Source organism: Tursiops truncatus, chromosome 9, assembly GCF_011762595.2.
Source record: "Tursiops truncatus isolate mTurTru1 chromosome 9, mTurTru1.mat.Y, whole genome shotgun sequence".
NCBI lineage: Eukaryota > Metazoa > Chordata > Mammalia > Artiodactyla > Delphinidae > Tursiops > Tursiops truncatus.
Window position 1 is genome coordinate 7498054 of NC_047042.1, and position 7780 is coordinate 7505833.

At 50.0% G+C, this 7780-nt stretch overlaps 1 long non-coding RNA gene across 1 annotated transcript; it reads right to left on the minus strand.

Annotated features, from left to right (window-relative positions):
* Positions 1-4932: 4932 nt before the first annotated feature.
* Positions 4933-6341, minus strand: LOC109550664 (uncharacterized). Its single transcript, XR_002177255.3, has 2 exons — positions 6268-6341; positions 4933-5643 (listed from the first exon to the last, which is right to left on the minus strand). It is a non-coding gene; the product is annotated as an uncharacterized lncRNA (long non-coding RNA).
* Between the last annotated feature and the right edge of the window lie 1439 nt (positions 6342-7780).

A 7780-nucleotide genomic window follows, 5' to 3' on the forward strand; every position in this document is an offset into this window, starting at 1 on the left:
CGTCCCTTGGCTGTGTCCCCTCAGACACCTCCCAGAAGGCCGTTTGTGTTTGCTCTGTGTCAGACGCTGGGGACACAAGGAAGATGACACAGACCCCTGTCCAGTGAGGGAAGCAGGACACCAGTGACTCAGTGTGATGAGCTGTTCCCTTCTGGAACTGCTGTGACCTAGAGCTGGGCTTATCCTTCTCCCCCCACCCCCCCTTCCCCTTTGACCTTTTCATCTCGCTGTACTGTCTTTCCCTGTTCTGTTTCCCACTCCTTCCATCCTCTTTTTTTTTTTTTTTTTTTTTTGCTGTACGCGGGCCTCTCACTGTTGTGGCCTCTCCCGTTGCGGAGCACAGGCTCCGGACGCGCAGGCTCAGCGGCCATGGCTCACGGACCCAGCCGCTCCGCGGCATATGGGATCCTCCCGGATCGGGGCACGAACCCGTGTCCCCTGCACCGGCAGGCGGACTCCCAACCACTGCGCCACCAGAGAAGCCCCTTCCATCCTCTTTTAAATGGAGCCTGGTGCATGTCTTTACGCTGTCTGCTCTGTTCTTATCCAATGACTGTGTCTGACAGTCTGCGATTCCCGCGGATTCTCCATCCCTCCTGGTGCTCCATCCCGCCTGGCCCCGTCCTGTGCATGCTGACATTTCCTCTCAACCCTTGGCCCTTTCAGAGGCACTAGCTCCGTTGCTCTGTGATCTCTGCTTTCCTGGGTGTCGTCTCCCCCAGTCCCTGGGGCCCAGGCTGTGTTTCATGGCCTTTGACAACCTGAACGCTCTCTCTGAGTCCCTCTTCTGGTGAAGTGTCCCCCTCCCAGGTGTTTCTGGGCTTGGCCATCTCCCTGGGGGGTCATGTCTTGGGGTCTCTACTTGGGTGGTGTGCTGCACATTGACTCCAGGTTTTACTTTCGTATTTCTGGGGTGGGGGTTGCCACGGCAAGGGTGAGAATTTGAGCCCTGCCCCTGGGTGCCGGCCAGCTGTGGGTTCAGTTCTTGGGAGAGTGTCTCTCTCCCAACGGACTGGGCTGGGTGACTTCCAGATGGCAGCTCCTTCCAGCTCTTACGCTGGGCCATCCATCCCGCACCGGGGACACTCTCCCGGTCCCCTGTCCCTGGGGGCTGGGAGGCCCTGGCCCTGCCGACTCTTGGGGTTTCCTCTTCATTTCTCTCACATGATGTCACCCTTTCTTGAGTCAACGAAAAAATCAGTAGATCTAAGAAATAAATGGAAAATTTTATTTGAGCCAAACTGAGGATTAAAATCCCGGGAACAGCCTCTCAGAAAGCTCCAGGAACTGTTCTGCCCATTAGAGGTCAAAGCACAGTTATGTAAGTTTTTGAGACAGAGGGCTGTACGCTAAATGATGCGTTATTGACCGTTTACACAACCCAGATCTACACGTACAAAGCGAGTGGTGGGTCATGGGTCACCATGGCCCCTTACAGGATTCAGAAGGAAGGTTCTCTCCTGAGGGGTTCCGGTTAACGCAAATGCGGAATACACACCTAAGAGGAGGGAGGAGGCCCAAAGGGGCAAAGACAAATTTATGTTTCAATTGTTTTTCATCTTGCCAGAAAACATGAATTTTATTTCATCAGTTGTTTCTGAAATAAGGTAGTACTTTTACCACCAAAGCCCCCCTTGGGGCTGCTCTGTACCGCGGCTGCTCCCACCGTGGCCTTCTCCACCCAGCAAGTTGCACATGGGACTCAAATCCCAAGAACCAGCGAGACCTTCCCCTCTGCTGTGGGCTCAGCATCAGTCCTAGGGGCACTGCTGCTCGCCGGTCACCTCACGGGACAACAAGGGGGTTTCTGTGCGTTGCTGCCTGTGAGAGGTTGCAGCTCCAGCTGGACCACTGACCTGACGGAGGGGCTCACACAGGGGTTCCCTCGGTCCTCATCTGTACAGGTGAAGTTTGGACTAATTGATCTGGGATGTGCGCTCTCATACTCCTCGATGTGTAGGGAGAATTTACGTGAAGGCGTGCATGGCGACTTAAAGTTCTGCACCCAGTGCGTGCGCGCGCGCGCGCGTGTGTGTGTGTGTGTGTGTGGCATGGGGAAGGGCATGGAGCTTTCATGCTCTCTCCAGGCACCCCACTCTCCCCAAATCTCTACCTGGTCACCAACTGGGAAGCTCCCTGAACCCTGACTTTCTGGGTTTTTCTGGAGGCTTCGTGACATAGGCAGGATTGACTAAATCATTGGCTATTGGCCAATAGATTGATTGATTCCCTGGAGGTCAAGGCAGGTGGGACTGAAAATTCTAACCTTCTAATCACAGGGTTGGAGCCACTGGCAACCATCTCCCACGCCCCAGAGCGGTCCAAAATCACCTCATTAACATAACAAAAGACACCCTTATTGATTTTCTCACTTAGGAAATTCCAAAGTTTTTAGGAGCTCTGTGCCAGAAATGGGGACAAAACCCAAATAAGAATATATATATATATATTCTTATTATAAATCACAGCGTCACTCAACCCCAGGGCAGTGAGTGAGGTGGAGGAACCCTGGAGTGGATTGTCCCTCGGAGTATTCAATTCCATTTTAGGGCAAATTATTTCTCTCTTTTATGCAAGCACCGTATTTCTCGTAATGAACCAAATTCCATTAAATATGGTGTCTTGGCTCTGTGGAACTTGACAGTTCTTCAAAATCATGTCATTCCCCAGTGAGCCATAAAAAGGGATGAGTCCTACTTTTTCTTACCCCATAACAGATTTTTTTTTTTTCATGTTCTCTACCCTCTCTTCTCTTACTCTGAAAACAGATATTTCTTAAAAGCCACCAGTCTGTGGTATTTTCCTGAACAAGTGCACGTTTTAAGGTAGTAAAATTTTCTGTCATGTGATTCAAAACCTGGAGCTGGCCCCAGCAAGGGAAAAGTTTGGGCCAGTTTCAAGGATCTGTTTTTTACATGCTGTTTCTGTGACTGCTGAGGCAGCCCATGGCGTCAGTTCTGACGTCACTTCTTCCAGGGTGGGGGGAGACTGCCAGGACTGAGGCACCTTCCAAGGACAGCCAGGCCGCCTGGCTTTCTGAGCGGCTGCGAGGGGTGCCCGAGCGGACCGGGTTGTGAGGGGCTGCTAGGAGTCAGGGTTCACCCGGGTCGGGTTAGGATGCTGTGTTCCTCGACTGTCATCAGTGGACGCGACAGAAGCCAGCAAAGGCCGCTGCTCAGCAGAAGCAAACTTTTCCCGCTCTGCGTCCCCAGGGCCTGCGGCTCTGTCTTTCCAGCTGCAGGTCAGCCGTGATAGTGGCTTCGATCCTCGTGGCCCCGGTCCATGGCAATTCTGCATCCTCAGTCAGGGACGGGGCCTCCCTCTTTACGCGGATCTGGGACATCCCGTTCTCACAGCAGACGGAAAAGGAGGCCCCGGAACATCAAGGCGAATGAACACCTCCAACGGCATCCGCTCGAGTCAGTCCCATGTCACACCTGCTCCCATCCTGTCATTCCTGGCAAGTCACAGGAGGAGAGTGCCGCCCAAGGCCGGGAAGCACACAACATCTAAGAGGCCGGGCACTGACCCTCACGTGGTCATGGGTCAGGGGTCACAGTCCCCTTGCATGAGCAGGGCCAACTAACTGGGACAAGAATACAGGTTCCCACGTGGTCTTTTAGGTGCCGAGGGCAAAAACCCAACCTCAGCCAGGCTGAGAAAAGAACACAAAAGAAAGCCAGATGTACAAAAACAGAAGCAGAGGCTCACCCCACTCCAAAGATGTTCTGCTTCTGCAGGTCTGACCAGGAGTTAATGACCCAGCCTCCACGTTGGGCGTCTCCAGGGGGGCTTGCCTTCTCCGCACTGACCCCATCCCCTCTCGGGCCTCCCACTGCGAGCCTGACGGCCGGCCATGGCAGCCCAGCCTGCATCTTCTCAGCATCAAGCTTCCCCCACATGAGAATCGCTTTTCCCGGGAGTCCAAAGTCTCTTTGCTTCTTGTTTTTGAATTTAATTTAATTAATGAATTTTTTATACAGCATGTTCTTATTAGTTATCTATTTTCTACATATTACTGTATGTATGTCCATCCCAGTCTCCCAATTCATCCCACCACGACCCCTCCCACCCCCGCTTTCCCCCCTTGGTGTCCATACGTCTGTTCTCTACGTCTGTGTCTCTATTCCTGCCCTAAAAATAGGTTTATCTGTACCATTTTTCTAGATTCCACATATATGCGTTAATATACGATATTTGTTTTTCTCTTTCTGACTTACTTCACTCTGGATGACCAGTCTCTAGGCTTCTTGTTGAGTCAGATTGGGGTCACCCTTTCTGGACCCCCCTTGGGGTCAGAGGATTGTTCTGATTGGCCAGGCCCGAGGCCGCCCTATTGGACTCAGCTAGATGAGAAGCGGGGAGAATGGGTCCTGGGTACCAAGGCAGAACCCAAACCAGTCTTCTTAGTCCCTGGAGTCAGTGACTCGTTTTGAGACCAGGCGGGTCACTCTTGGTGCATTTTATAGCCGATTATGTATATATTTGCATTGGCTACTCAGAAGCTCAGAGCCAATATTTTTCCTCCAAATTTATTTTGAATTTTTCAGCCCTCACGGAGCTTGATTCCAAGAGAGCACAGCCCACATCCATCAGTCATCCCAGCAGTCACTTCTGATGTCCTCGTGGGTATCACCCATGCTCACCCACCACCTAGGACCCCATAAACATACAGGTGCTTTGAAAATTAAATCAGATGATTATACTTTGGAATAGCTTTTGTGTTTTTCCTTTGACTATAAGCAAATGTTATTTTCTTAAGTTAGTTCTGTACCCTGAAAAAAATAAATAAAAGAAAAAAGTGTCTGCTAGGATATAGAAAATTCTTTATTCTAGACTTCAGAAAACTCATGGGGAAATGGTTACATCTTCCACAGTTTCTCCAGTCCGCATCCTGAGTAGTGTCAGTGGAGAACGAACACCTGAGGCCACTCGATTAAAAAGATTTAATTGCGGGGGAAGAAAGGGAAAGGAAAATAAAAAACACAGCAGTGCTGTCAGTTTAATCAAGGTTTGTGAGTACGAAGCGGGGTCTCAGACGGGCCCTGGTGGTCACTGCCAGAACTTCGGAACAACTGAGGAAGGCTGGCAGGGCTTCCCCATCCCTCGACGGCCATCTCTCTGTTTGTTCACCTTTGTTTTCCCAACACCCAGGATGATCCCTGGCACGCGGTGGGTGTCCGGTAAATGTTGGGATAAATGCGACTGAAGCAGCACCCACATCGCCCCATCCTGAACTCGACTTCACTTCCCTGTTATCACTCCCAAAGATCCTGATCACGTTCCTTCGTTCGCCGTGTTTTCCCTTCAAGAAAGTAAACTCCCGCGGGTGTAGCTGGCTTCGCTTCTTACTGGTTTTCCTCCGGTTTGCGCAGGGCCTGCCCACACTGGGCCTCCCAATGTCCTCTTCCGTGGTCAGGAGGGGCCACCACGGATTTGAGAGTCAGACAGTTCTGTGTTAGCTTGGCTGCCATCGCAGAGCACCACAGGCCGAGGGTCTTAAATAAGAGATATTTGTCTTCTCATGGGTCTCATAGCTGGAAGTCTGAGACCAAGGGGCAGGGTTGGTTTCTTCTGAAGCTTCTTCCCTTGCAGATGGCCGTCCTCTTGCTGTGTCCTCACGTGCCCTTTTCTCTGTGTGTGCTTAGGATAGGGACAGAGTAAAGGGACAACGTAGGAGATTAAATACTTAATCCCACCAGGGAATCATAAGTAGAGGAAAAGTATGGGAGACCCTGTAAGTTAACGATCCTTCAGGAAAGCAGGCTTGTTTAACAACAAACCATGCAGACTTGCTTGGCAACAAAACCGTGCAACAGAAGCACGAGACGCGGCCAAAACAATAAAACGATGGTGCAATGAGACCTACATCCTGCCCATGGAGGTCAGCAAGTTAATGACCCTTGAGAAGGGGCTTTTTCTTCATGTACTCAGAGCAGAAATATAGGGGGAAGGTGACATTCTACTGAAACTTGAGATTTACCCCATTTTAGTATATGTTACTGGCTTTTTGCTCATTTCCGTAGCACCGTGACAGTCCTGGTTTGACCAGGTAGGGACAAGGAAACTCCCCTGCCCTATGTGGAGGAGAAGCTGACGATGGAAGCTTGACATCCACTCAAAAATGAGGAAGAAGGTGGTCTTCCCCCACCCCCACTTTTCCTTTGATCATAAATATGTAACCCACCCAGGTTTCCGGGTGGCACTCCCTTGCCTGCCCGCTGGTATCTCTCACAAGCGTCCTGTACTAATAAGCTCTTTCCTTACCTGTCACTCTGCTTCTCCCTAAATTCTTTCTGTGCTGAGACAGAAGAACTTATGCTCTGCTCAGTCCTGAAACACGTTCTGCGGTTTCACTTCTCTGCTCTCTCTCTTCTTATAAGGACATCAGTCTTACTGGGTTAGGGCCCCACCCTCATGATCTCATTGAACCTTAATTACCTCCTTAAAGGCCCCATATCCAAATACAGTCACATTGGATGTTAGGGGTTTGCCCTATGAATTTGGTGGGAGGGATCACGACTCTGTCCATAACAGTTATCCAGCAACGGGGAGCCTGCCTGAACAGAGGGATGCAGGGCTCCACGGACCCTAGGGGAGGTGACCAAAGGGAAGACCCATGTCCTCCCTGTGGGAGAGAAGGGAGGTTATTTCAGTAGAGCAGCCATGGGTGTTAAAGCACAAGGGATGAGTCAGGGTTGCAGGGCAGTGGCTGAGATGGGATGAAGCTGGAGAACTAGGAGAGCCTGGAATCCCACCTATGGAGATGGGGACTCCCCAGAGTGCTGTAACTAGAGAAGACACATGGTTAAGACGGGTGGTTGAAGACGTCAGTCCGATGGCCTCTGAAGTTTCTCTGGCACCTGGCCACCCATGTGCTTCTGCCAGGCAGCACCCCAGAGGGAGCCCAGAGCCAGTGCTCGGTCTTCTTGGGGCACCAGGGCGCCATCTCTTCACCAACTGTCAGCTGGGAGCGGAGGCCTTCGTTCCCTAGTAGCTTTTCAAGGAAGTTGCAAAACATTGTGAGGGCTTGTGGGAACCCGGGCCTCTCCTACCTTCCTTTTTTTTGTAAACAGAGAAATTGCCAAAATGGAAACTCTCTCTCCCTTGTCCTTCCTTCAAAGGGCAATAACACGGACTATCCATCATTTTTATTTCAGAAGGATCGGCACTCCTTTCCCCATTGGCCCATATGCACTTTTGTCCCCATCAGCAATAGGATCTGGCATCTACTGATGTTTATTTCAAAACTTCATAATTAAAGAAGAATGTTAAGTGTGCAACTCGACTCTATTCCAAATGCTGGAAAGATCTGGAACAATGTAACCCCTTGGGAGAAGCTTAGGAAAGAAAGAAAAAAAAAACCACATTTACAAATAACAAATTTGGAAATAACAGCTCATCTCAGTTTGGGACACATGCAACTTTCCTAGACTTTTTTTTTTTTTTTTAAATCGAGGATCTTCTGAAAATCAACAAAAAGAGGTCAATTGTAACAACAATTTCAGAATAACCATTAGAAACAAAACAAAGGAAAACATCTGGGGATGATGACTAAGAGGATGTGACAATCTGAATCAGGATCATTTTATAAAAGTGAGTGATGAGTAAATACAAAAATGCAAACCCACAAACGATCCTGTATATTCATTTGCGCCAAGTTACAGAATTTTAGCACAGTATTTTACAGGAGTATTTGTTGCCCGTGTGCCCTACATCATCTCATGAAACTGCAACTACCCAATGCTATTCTAGCATTGCTGATCAGGAAGCTCAGGGA